At 38.7% G+C, this 13,340-nt stretch overlaps 1 long non-coding RNA gene and 1 pseudogene across 1 annotated transcript; both read left to right on the top strand.

The window, feature by feature from the left end:
• Positions 1-488: 488 nt before the first annotated feature.
• On the top strand, positions 489-5,038 carry LOC148157658 (uncharacterized; annotated as a pseudogene).
• Positions 5,039-5,872: 834 nt separating this feature from the next.
• On the top strand, positions 5,873-6,825 carry LOC106924713 (uncharacterized). The gene is made up of 2 exons (XR_001419690.2): positions 5,873-6,240; positions 6,349-6,825. It is a non-coding gene; the product is annotated as an uncharacterized LOC106924713 (long non-coding RNA).
• Positions 6,826-13,340: the final 6,515 nt, after the last annotated feature.

Below are 13,340 nucleotides of genomic sequence, written 5' to 3'. Positions count from 1 at the left end.
AGTAGAAATATGTGAATAACTAAACATGTTTTATTTTTATTATTATTTTTTATTGCACCACTTTTAGATGTTCATATGAGAGCTGCAGGCCCAACGTATAGCATTGATTTTAGACACACTCTTATATGCATCTTGTTACATCATATAAATGCTATGTATTGTGTCTAGGGCTGAAACGATTCCTCGAGTGATTCGAGTACCTCGATTATTCAAATTCCTCGAGGAAAATTTACCTGCCTCGAAGCTTCATGTTTTATTGTTATTATTTTATTATGTTTTATCATTTAGCGCACCGTGTTCCGGCCGGGACATTATTAGTGTTGCGCGGAGTTATCACTTCCGCCTCTGAGTTGTTGATGAAAGCTACGTTTTAGCGGCATAACGTCCAATTTTGAAGTTCGGCCGTGGGGATTTTATTGATTGATAATATTGCCCGGGTTTTCATCGTTTTTGGGGGACCAATAAGCATCCTTAAAATGACTGGCACGATGCCTGGAGTACGACAGCCTTTCTCCTCCGGGAGCTGCTGGTTCAAAGCGAACGGCGGGAAGAGCGCTGCAGGTAAGCGGGTAGACTGAACATGGCGGGCGGCTGAGTAGTTGATGATTATAGTGCAAGTGTAGCTTTACCGCGCAATAAATGTCATAACATCCCGGTCTTAACAAACGGGTGGCGGAGCGCACCCGCGGTACAAGGCTGGTAGATGAGTTTCTGAGTGTGACTGACGTAAATATCTCGTAAATATCCCATAATGTTCCCCGTCATCCCGCCCACCCCTGTTGTTACGTTTGTCCCCTGGTCTAACGGTCGTGTCTTTCTTCCCCCCGTACCCCAGAGTAGGGGGTGTCTTTCAGACTCACCAAGAACAGGACTGGGTATGGAGTTAGATTTCTTTCACAATTATTCAGTCAAAATAAATAAATAAAATAAAATCACGTCAAACAAAAAAGTAGTATTCAACCAAAGAAAAATATCATGTCAAACAAAAAAAGTAGTATTCAATCAAATCAATCAATCAATCAATCAAAAAAAAAAAAAATCATGTCAAACAAAAACATAGAGTTGTGAACAAAACTTTTGGATTTTCAAAAAAAAATTGTTTCAAACAAAAAAAAATATTTCAATCAAATTGTAAGAGTTATTTTTTAAAAAAAACAAAAACTTTGCTTTAAAAACTTTTTTAAAATTGAAATCGCTAATTTTTGTTTGACACTTATTTTTGCATGTCAGAATTTTTTAGTTAGCCTAAGTTTTTGGTTGAGATTCTAAGGTTTTTTTTTTTTTGAAGCTCCTGTTTTTTGGTTGAACGCAAGTATTTTGCTTGTGAATCTCACATGAACATCCTGGGCGGGGCTTAAGGACAAGACGTGTTCCGATTGGTTAGCGCTGACTAAAGCGGATGACTCCCTGAGATCTCAGAACTCTGTCCCGAACTGCAGGGTTCGGTGACGGGTCACAGAATGTGAATGGTAAGTAATCTTCACAAAATTATACCGTTTATGACGACAGTCACATAGATCACTATGTTTTCTTAAAAGGTAGAGTCTCTGAGAACAGTTCGTCAAAAAATATATAGTCAGTGTTTTCAGCAAAGTTGAGCTGACTGTCCAGGAACGACCCAAGGTATTTAAAATATGCCAGTTTCAACAGGTTGACCATCAAGAGAAACTATAATCACTTTAAGGTCTTATTTAGATCATTTAATTAGCTCTACATTCTTAAGAGAATGAAAAATTTATAATAAATAATAAAGACTTTGCGGTATTCTGATTTAGTAATGTAATTATATTAGTTGTGTTACCACCCCCACGGCACATGAGGCAGTAGCAACCCCAAAAAGATGTGACTAAGGAGCATATTTAGAAGCACACCGAAAGCTACAGAATTTGGTAAAAATGGTGAACTTTGCTGAAGTAATTCAAGACACAATTTCAAATCCATGCTGAGAGTGGATCTCCTTCAATCAGTGCTTCTCCGCAGCACTGATTGGCTAAGCAATGTAACATGATCCTCTGCAGCAAGTGATGGCAAAGCGGGGCGCATCATTACGACTTTACACAATTGTGTCTTTACCTCCGCGGCAGAGGCTCCGCCGAACCCCTGAGACCGACTCATCGAACCCTCGGGGTTCAATTGAACCCAGGTTAAGTACCATTGACCTAGTGCTAACATTAGCTAGCACAATATGCTACCGGGGATCGCGGCAGACAAAATATGTGACTGCCGTCATAAGTTGTGTAAGATTTCTTCTTTGAAACAGGATGGACACTTTAGTAGCTGCTAAACGGTGTAATTTTGTGAAGATTACTTACCATTCACATTCTGTGTCCCGTCACGAAGCCCTGCAGTTCGGGACCGAGTTCTGAGATCTCAGGGAGTCATCTGCTTTAGTCAGCGCTAACCAATTGCAACACGTTAAATTGTTAAATTGCAAATTGTAAGAAAAACAATTCTTACAATTTGATTGAAATATTTTTTTGGTTTGAAACATTTTTTTTAATCCAAAAGTTTTGATCACAACTCTATTTTTGTTTAACACACAGCTAGAAAACAATGGTCAGGCCTGAAATCTGGGAGTAGTGATGGACTCTGACCTCAACCTTCAGGAGCCACATAAAGACAGTTACAAAGTTGGCCTTCTATCACCTGAAGAACATTTCCAGGATTAAAGGACAAGATCTAGAGTAGTGGTGCCCAAAGTCAGTCCTCGAGGGCCGGCAACCTGCATGATTTAGTTCTCTCCCTAGTTTAACACACCTGGATCCAATGATGGCTCATTAAAAGGCCTAAGAAGAACATTGACATGCTGAAAAGGTTGTTACTACCACAAGAGAGAAAACTAAAACATGCAGGATGCCAGTCCTTGAGGACTGACTTTGGGCACCACTGACCTAGAGAAACTCATTCATGTGTTTATCTTTAGTCATGTCGATTCCTGCAACAGAGTCTTTACAGGTAAAAAAAATAAATAAATAAATAAAAAACCAAACCTCCAGCTGCAGCTGATCCAGAACACTGCTGCTTGCTTTCTAACTAAAACCAGGAAGTTAGAGCACATCACACCAGTCCTTCCACCGGCTCCCTGTAGCTCAGAGAATAGACTTTAAAATACTGTTGTTAGTTTATAAATCTCTGAACGGCTTAGCACCACAATACATTAAAGATCTGCTGTTGTTGTTTCAACCTTCCAGACCCCTCAGGTTCTGGTCTGTTCTGCATCCCCAGAAATAGAACCAAACACGGCGAAGCAGCAGTCAGCTTCTATGCTCCACAAATCTGTAACAAACTTCCAGAAAACAAACAAAAAAAAAACAGAACAAAACAGATCCTTTAAATGAAGGCTTAATACTCACCTGTTTAGAGTTACTATTGATTAGCAGTAACTGTGGCTTGTCATTGGCATCAGCACATTCATGCATTGAATTGTTTCTGTAAGGAAAAATATGATTTAAAGTGTGTGAATTAGTTTTTCTCCAAATGTTCTGGACTTAGTCGAACACAAATATTATTTTGTGAATGTAGAACAGAATCTGCCACATTGGTTTATGAGTAATAATTTATTTCATACACACAGACAATTTGCACCATTTGCTTTGGACCAATTATGGGAAAAATTTTATAATTGTATTAAATTAAATCAAAGAATGCAGTTTGTGCATTTTACCTTTTTTAAAAATTATTTATGAAGCATTGAGAAGATTACAAAAGCTTGATTGCACCTCCAGGTCACAGATCCAGTCTGGGATCAATTACAAAATTCCTTCTCTTTACCATTTACATTTATGTTACTTTCACATACCTAACCATAAAGAAGTTATATATACTTAGTGAAAGGTGATCCTTCTCCTTTTACTAATTATCAATCAAATATTCTTACATATTGTGTTTGGTTAACACAGAACATCCATTCAGACCTTAAGATAGTGAACTTGTTCATCTGAAGATGGATTGAGAATGTTAATCTTTCCATCTGATACATTTCATCAAGGAGGACCCAGCGTCTGGTCTCTCCATCCTGTAATTAATATCTGATACAAATATTTTGCATTGTCAGGTAAAAATTCTGTGATACCAGAATAAAGGTGGTGAATTTAAAAGGTATTCTTATATTAAGCATATTTTCAATGTTTCTGTGTATTTCTATCCAATATTATCTTATATCTGTACAGTCCCTAAATATATGCCAATGGTTGGGTTCTGTGTTTCCACATTGCAGTGCAGGATGGCACTTACACTAAGATTGACATCAAAACCACAACCCTGGAGAAGAAAGTAGCTAATATTGAAAAACTTGTAGAGCTAACCAAGACTGAACTGCCTCGGGTCTCTACTCATTTATACAACATTTGGCACCAGTTCACTCATATTAAGCAACTGAAAGAAACTTTATCCCAGCACAATGTTGTAGTCCATGTTGATTACAGCGAAAATTACACCTGCAAATGGAGGAAGGAAATCAAAAACACTCACTTTGGTGGATCCCACCAGCAACTCACACTCCATACAGGGGTGATGTACTACACTGGTGGGGAAGTCTATAGTATGACGCCGTTGCTACATGGGCAAATCTGCAGCCAGTTTTGGAGGACATAACATCAAACTACCCCATGGCAAAAAATATCCACTTCCTATCCAATGGACCCACATCTCTGTATTGTAATAAGGAAGCATTCTAGTACATAGCATCCACAGTGCCTTTTATGAAAGGGTTCAAGTCTGTGACATGGAACTTCACTGAGATCTCTCATGGGAAAGGAGCTCCTGAAGGAATGGGAGGTGCTCTAAAAAACCTTGCAGATCGTGTGGAGGCCTATGGCACAGACATTCCAAATGCTTCTGCTCTACTGGAGAATCTGGCAAAGCACTCATCTGTTAGGGTTTTTGAAGTGACAGAGGAGAATATCGCTACATGCGGGGAACTTGCTCCTTCATTCCTGAAATCTGTCCCAAGGACTATGAAAATACATCAGGAAATATATTTCTGACGTAACGCGCTACCCGCCCTCTCTGCAAAGACTGACAAAACGTCTGTCAGACATTTTTCCTGCTTTCCCCTCGGTGTCCACTGCAGAGCTCACCAGTGGGAACACCAGACAGTGAACATTCACCACCCTTCTGATCCTCAGGGACCATTACAAGGCCTGCTTGGCTGGTCAGCAGGGCAGGACCATCATGTTGGTGGCCACCATGACAGACCCCATCCCGACTGGCTGGTCGCCATATGGGGAGGACTACAGGGAAGAGGCAGCTGGATCCCGGCTCCTACTCAACGAGCCGGTAGCAGAACCATGACTGAAGTGCCGACAGAAGCGCCGCCACCTGCAGGAAAAGAATGAGCCAGCAAGTGAGACAGATCAAAGCCAGGACCTGCTTGGAACTGATTTCCCAGACAACCAAGGTCTTAAGTCTGATGGAGAGGGCAACGTCCTGCCTACTGGCACTCCTGCTCAGCCATTGGGAGCAAGCGATGCTGTGCCACCTGATCTCTAGGGGCAGGTAGCCGCTGAGCACCTATCTGCCCTCCCTGAGGGCTTTGCCACAAAGAGGGACGGCATCCACTGGACCTCCTCCACCGCAGTGGCCATCCTGACTCACTGGCACAGTGTGTCAAAAAAAATAGGCACCCCCACAAGCCAGAAGGAGGCAGGAGGGGGTCCACCCATTTTAGGTGCTCGGTGGCTCTGTTGAGCCCTTTGAATAGAGATTTAACCTTTGTCCCTTCCACAGCAAACAAGTGGGTGGAGCTAGAGAGCAGGTATGACCTTCAGCAATATCACAGATAGGTCAAACTGGCTAAGTTTTTCAAGGCTGATCCGAGCAGAAAGCCTCAGCCGTTCACTAACAGATCCATCTGGTCTCCTCCCATTTGAGAATTGCCTCCTGAAATCAAAATTCTAATCAGAAAAGATCTTGAGTTTTTTAAACAAAATTTCAGAACAGATCAATTGAGCCCAATTTACTGAAGCTGAATTTGTAGCATTAGCAGAACTAATTGAAAATGATAAAATTGTTATTAAACCCAGTACACCAATGCGGGAGGTAAGTAAATGTGTGTGTTTGTGTGAGAGCATGTTGTGTGTGCCTTAGTTAGGAGCATCAAAAAACATAGCAACCATTTTATTTCTTCTTTCTAGGTTGCTACCAGAGGAAAAGGAAGAGGAGTTTAAAGATGGCACATCATGGTGGTCCAATGGGCTTAAGCTGATGAAGATTGCTGGAGAAGCCCACAAATTATTCAGAGTATGTTGTCAAAAGTATAGGCTGTTACTCAATAAAAATGAGGAGTGGATGAGGTTCGGTTCTGGTTCTGGTCCAGGTCCAGTGACCCGGTTGTCCTTGTGTCTGCAGAAATGTCCACCACGCACATAACCAGTCGGATGAGATAATCGGAATAAGGAATATCCTAACCATGCTGCAGGACCGGACCACCAACTAATCAACTCAACTTTTATCATGTTGTAGTCAACCTTAAAAAATATGAGGTCGTTCAACCCTACATTAAGATAAAATCAATTTTATTTATATAAAGCACCTTTCATATAAAGCAGCTCAAAGTGATGTACAGATCAACAAAAACAAACCCACAATTATCCACCCCAACCCCACATCGAAAAACACACAACTACATAAACAAAATGGAAAACTATTTAAGTGTAATCATGATGTTTTTCTTTAACCCTTTAGTTCCTTCGGGAGCTCAAGCAGTCCTATTTGCATACCTATTTTCAAATTACAATCATACAAGACAGAGCAATATTTTTTTTTTGCATATAAAAACTGTAAGAGTGACAAACTTCTGAGAAATAAAACACAAAATGAAACTTCTACAGGTGTGACAGATTTATAAGAAACCTAACATCGATGTGCACATGTGCATTACCACAAGGTATGCTGGATTTATGAGGTATGACAGAACACCGGAGCTACAAACTTGATTGGAGCTGGACTGGGACTCCACAATGTCAACCAACCCAAACTGAAACTCAGCTATGACTTAGAGACCTTCAGGGATAACGGGGCTCTGGAGAAAAATGGATTACTTACCTCCCGCCATAACGGCTCCACAATGGGGCAGGTGGACAAAACCAAAATATTTTGTACAGGAGTGCCATTGTCTGGCATAGACCTTTTGAGAACACTTAATACACCATGTGAAGTTAAGCCAACTACCACACAAACTCACTATAACAAATTCCAGTATGACAGTATGCCTTTACTCCCACTGTCAGACAGTGACAGACCAAATCACAGTGTGTCAACAAATGATGCTGTGGAGCTAATTCCACCCTCCAGTGAAGGAAATGTAAAAGTTAGAGATAACAAACAAAACAGAACAGAATGTTTTGTTTTGGGAAATGTGTTGTATTTATTGTTTAAACTATACGATCAAATCTAAAAAAAAAAAAAAAAGAATTCTGAGGAGCATTGGTGGAGCCTGTCGGACCACTTGCCTGCAGTTAAAGCCACTTTGTGAAGAGTTTTTATTCTGTATTGTATTAGGTGACCGACAACTAAACAATGAGTTACACACATGCATACGACGCTCTCCGCAAAGCCTTGATCGCTTCATCGATGAAGAGATAATTACAGACCTCTTTGAGGAAGAGACCGCTCCAAAGAATGAGTATCCAACAATTCTTTGGTCTTGAGTCTGTATCTATATCTATAGATACACATATAAATGGTAAATGGACTGAACTTATATAGCGCTTTATCCAATCATTTTGACCATTGAAAGTGCTTTACACTAGTCACATTCACCCATTCGCACTCAAACATTTATACACCGATACACAGCTCAGTAGGCAATTTGGGGTTAAGTGCCTTGCCCAGGGGCACATCGACATGTGGCAGGAGAAAGCTGGAACTGAACCTACACCTTCCGATCACAAGACGACGAGCCACGGTTGCAAGGCAGGGGCAGGGCAGGGGTGAGAAAAGTAAGGTAAGGAGAATTTTCAGTTGTTATAAGGTGAGATGTTATGGTTGGACACTTGTGTTTCTTTAGCGCTACCAAGGCTGCTTGTAAGAGAAATGATCACGAGACGAAATCACTGCTCTTTCACTTACTTACTTGTATTGAGTGTGTTTCAGAAAACAATACAAAAATATTAGAAGTACAAAGATGTGAAAATGGCAAAATGCAAATTAAGGCAGCTTGTAGTCACATTATCTTTGTATTGGCAAAGATAATATGACAGGCATCTCTTCATACAATTTAGACTTGTAAACTGCAAGTTATAATTTATAACAAATTTAACTGCAAGTTATTTAAAACTACTTTTAAAGTATTGTACATTAAATTTATTTAACAACATTAAAGCATTTTATTATGAATTATTTAAATGTTTTTATAGTACAGTCAGAACTAAATTTATAATAAAATATAAATATTTCCCATCAAAATTATGAAAAAAGTACATTACTTGTACTACCTCACAGAAATCATAAGTTATTATTCTTATTTAAACGAATCAAACTGCCAGATGTCATAACGGAACATGAGGCCTACTGCTGTTAGCAACAGAGCTAAGTTTGACACTATTCACACATCACAGTGCAAAAATAAACTACTCCGTGACACAAAACAAACTAAATAGATACAAACACTCACATACAGGGCTAGCATTCATCCACATGTCATTCTCCTAAAAAAATGTATCCTATTAATTACCTTTAAAAAGGGAAAATTGTAAGAGGAATGATCACGAAAGGAATTCGCGGCTTTCACTTACTTGTATTGCGTGTCGGAAAAGAGCGCACTAGTGCCCCTAGTGGATTCTTGCAGTTATGGCGCTAACTCTCCCCTCTTCCAGATAAAGAATGTAATTACATCTTTTGCACATTTTAAATCAAACTAAGCAATGCAGATAATCAAAATAATTGAATCTAATATTAAGGTCAATCTTATCAGTATTATACCCTGCAACACATCCCAGATTTTAAAGTTTATAACTGATAACTGTGTTAAGGCTGTTCTTTATCTAAATTTGATGGGGAAAAAAACTTTTACTCAAAAATGACCAGGAGAGGGCGACAAAACGCAACTAAACTGAAAGAAGAACATTAACTGGTCTTACAATGCAATCAAAGAGGCAAACTCAAGAATAAAATATCCATTGCAAATGTTTTGGGTAGGGTGTCACTTTATGCTACAGTGGTAATAGTAAACAGGAGATCTCACAAAGGGGTGATTCATAAACACAGTAAAGAGGCAGGCTGAGATGGGGGATGTTAGAGAATGATAAAAGGTAAAAACAAAAAAATAAGGTGAGATTAAACATAAAATTCTTGGGCTGATGATCTGCTTGTTGGATAAGGCTAGTTAATGAGTTCAAATGTAAAAATAATAATAATGTAATTATTAGATGTTAAATATTTTCCTTATGAACGGACCAAGCAATTTAGGCAAGACATAAGTTTGAGAGGATCCTCCTCACTCAGTTCAAAATAGATCAAGCAGATGGCTTAGAGCCAGTTTCTAAATGTGACTGATGTGTGTCTAACGTCTGGAAAAATACTTACTCTCTATAAAACCTATCAAAAACACTAGACAATTTTGAACAGAGATTTTAGAAACAATTTCAACTGCAGTCTAAATTATTTTTACTATCAGTTGGGGCTTTGGGTTTCTTGTTACGAAGGGAGTAGAAAAGTTGCTAGGACATAGGATTAAAGATGAAGACATTTCAGCAGAGAGCTCATCTGCTGACAATGAAAGATTTAAATACTTTGGTTTTGACATTGTCACAGAAGACAACGTAAAAGACGATGGAATTTTAGGAGAATGCAAAGAGGATAAGAGATGGAAGTACTTTGGTTTTGACATTTTTCCTGACGATCAAAATTACATTTTAGCTTCCCCTAAAGTTGAGGAAGCTACCACCAATACGGATTTGACAGTCCAAAACATCTGAGGACACTGTTTGCTTTCAAAATGTGACACAACATACCTGTCATTTCTGCTTCCAGAATGAACATCCAGGAAAACGTCTGTGTTCCTGATAACAAAATGGAGCTGCACTTGGAAGCTTGCTCTGGGGAAACAGATATGAACATTAAAAACACATCAGAAGATGATGACTTTGAAAGTGTTGATGTTCCCCATGGAGAAATTGACCTGGCTGGTAAAGCAAGCTGTGACAGCAAGGAACATGTGATGAATTTTGAAAAATCTTTGAGGATTCATCAGTGGAAGAAACCTTTTCAGTTGATGCAAACTCAAAAGATGAAATTCAAAATTACACAAACCATTTTGACAGCATGTACGCTAACGACATGGATGCTAAAGACATGGATGTTTCCTCTAAGGAAGTTCATTCTGGAAACACAAATGCTGGAAATGTTATGTCACATTTTGAAGAAGTCTCTGAGCATTCTTCATCAGAAGAATCGTCTTCAGAAGAAGAAAACTCAGAAGATGACATTCAAATTGAACATTTCAACAGCATGGATGCTACAGACATGGATGTTTCCTCTAAGGATGTTCATTCTGGAAGCAGAAATGACAGGTATGTTGTGTCACATTTTGAAGAAGATTCTGAGAGGTTTGCAAGTCTCCCACCAAAGAGAAATTTACGTTTGAGGAAAGAATGATTTGAGGAAGCTCATTAATGACCTGATCCACTGGTGGGACCCCACGAAGTCGGGAGTGGTGTTCAGCCTGTCCCTACTTCTGCTGCTCTCACTGGTAGCCTACAGCGTCATCAGTGTAGTTTCCTACATGCTGCTCGCCCTGCTTTGTGTCACAATCACCTTTCGCACCTACAAGTCTGATGTCCAGGCTGTGCAGAGCTCTGCTTAGGGACACCCATTCAGAGAGCTGATAGAGAAGGATGTCACCAGTCTGACCCACATCAACCGAGCCCTGAAGGAGATGTTTTTGCTTGAGGACCCTGTGGATTCTCTAAAGCTGGCTGTGGTCATGTGGATGTTGACCTATGTTGGAGCAGTTTTTAATGGAATCACCATCCTCATCCTGGCGGATATCCTGCTCTTTGCTGCACCTCCACTCTACAAGAAGATTGGCGATTATACACTACTTGGACCCAAGACATGCCGAATCCCCTTGAAAAACGATGCAACCGCCTCCCAACAGCAGCAAAGTTCCAGGGCTACTACCAAGTATAAAAAAAAGTTAGCTAAGCTAAGAAAATAATCAGAGTAGTTAACTGAGCCAATTTAGTTACAAAGGAAATATTTCTTGGTTTTTTAGAAGCTTGTGTCATCACGGAAATGCACAGTACTGCCCACAAAGTCAAGAAATTCTGGTTGAAAATTCACATTATTAACTTTAATTCTTACCTGTGAAAGATAAAAGGCAGTTAGTCCACTTTGTACGCAGCACGTTCTCTCCACTGCCACTTTTAAGATGGCGGCAAAGTAAGTAGGACTCAGCGTATAGTATTCATGCCTATTGTCCAATCAGCGATTTCTCAGGTCTCCAACTGGGACAGACCCTTTCCATTTAGTTAATGTTGTGTTTTTGAATTTGTAACTGTGCTCCGTTAATGTTGTGTTTTTGAATTTGTAATTGTGCTTCGTTAATGTTGTTTTTGAATTTGTAACAGTGCTCCGTTAATGTTGTGTTTTTGAATTTGTAATTGTGCTTCGTTAAAGTTGTGTTTTTGAATTTGTAATTGTGCTTCGTTAATGTTGTTTTTGAATTTGTAACTGTACTCCGTTAATGTTGTGTTTTTGAATTTGTAACTGTGCTCCGTTAATGTTGTGTTTTTGAATTTGTAACAGTGCTCCGTTAATGTTGTGTTTTTGAATTTGTAATTGTGCTTCGTTAAAGTTGTGTTTTTGAATTTGTAATTGTGCTTCGTTAATGTTGTTTTTGAATTTGTAACTGTGCTTTGTTAATGTTGTGTTTTTTAATTTGTAACTGTGCTCCGTTAATGTTGTGTTTTTGAATTTGTAACTGTGCTCCGTTAATGTTGTGTTTTTGAATTTGTAACTGTGCTCCGTTAATGTTGTGTTTTTGAATTTGTAACTGTGCTTCGTTAATGTTGTGTTTTTGAATTTGTAACTGTGCTTTGTTAATGTTGTGTTTTTGAATTTGTAATTGTGCTTCGTTAATGTTGTTTTTGAATTTGTAACTGTGCTTTGTTAATGTTGTATTTTTGAATTTGTAACTGTGCTCCGTTAATGTTGTGTTTTTGAATTTGTAACTGTGCTTCGTTAATGTTGTGTTTTTGAATTTGTAACTGTGCTCCGTTAATGTTGTGTTTTTGAATTTGTAACTGTGCTTCGTTAATGTTGTTTTTGAATTTGTAACTGTGCTTTGTTAATGTTGTGTTTTTGAATTTGTAACTGTGCTCCGTTAATGTTGTGTTTTTGAATTTGTAACTGTGCTCCGTTAATGTTGTGTTTTTGAATTTGTAACTGTGCTCCGTTAATGTTGTGTTTTTGAATTTGTAACTGTGCTTCGTTAATGTTGTGTTTTTGAATTTGTAACTGTGCTTCGTTAATGTTGTGTTTTTGAATTTGTAATTGTGCTTCGTTAATGTTGTGTTTTTGAATTTGTAATAGTGCTTCGTTAATGTTGTGTTTTTGAATTTGTAACTGCTTCGTTAATGTTTTTGAATTTGTAATTGTGCTTCGTTAATGTGGTGTTTTTGTAATTCGTAATTGAAATCCAGGAAAACTTAAAAGTCCATTGTATTTGGAAGACAACAATGCTCATGGTATTGCTTTATTTGCTTCTGAAATACGACTTTATAAACACTTTCATTTATTTTGTGTGTATTTTTCCAGAAATTATAAATTTTGGCACCGATGTTCTGTCAGTTATTATTAGTAGGATTTTTTTTTTGGTGAGATTTGACTTCCTGTCATCATGGAAGCTCCAGCTGATCACTTTCTCCTCCTCTTGAATTTTTATCATTAAGATGTTTATTTGGGTAGGCCTGTAGAATGGGGTTTCTGGCTGTGAGTTGATGATGATTTTAGTTAAAGCCATCCTAAGGAGAAGAAGAGGACAGAAACAAGATATCAACTACAAAACCCATTAACAGTGAACAGTGCCACCTCCTGAGCCCCCTACTTTAATGGCACTTCAGCTATTATTACAGTGATTCTTGAGATTAGGGACAAAATGGGTTTAAATTTTCAACAACAAAAAAATAATTCCTAAAGATTATGTATTCTGATTTGAAATGTAGACAACTGAGCCAAACACGTCCAACTGAAAATGTACGTGGGTTTTATTTCCCAACTGTCCTCAGATGGAACTAGGGCTGAAACGATTCCTCGAATGATTCGAGTACCTCGATTACTAAAATTCCTCGAGGAAAATTTACCTGCCTCGAAGCTTCGTTAATTTATGTTTTATTAGT

The sequence above is a fragment of the Poecilia mexicana genome, unplaced genomic scaffold, assembly GCF_051168715.1.
Source record: "Poecilia mexicana isolate PSO_F unplaced genomic scaffold, ASM5116871v1 scaffold_9, whole genome shotgun sequence".
In the NCBI taxonomy this organism is placed as follows: domain Eukaryota; kingdom Metazoa; phylum Chordata; class Actinopteri; order Cyprinodontiformes; family Poeciliidae; genus Poecilia; species Poecilia mexicana.
Note: the sequence above shows the minus strand (reverse complement) of the source record. Positions and strands in the feature narration are given on the sequence as shown.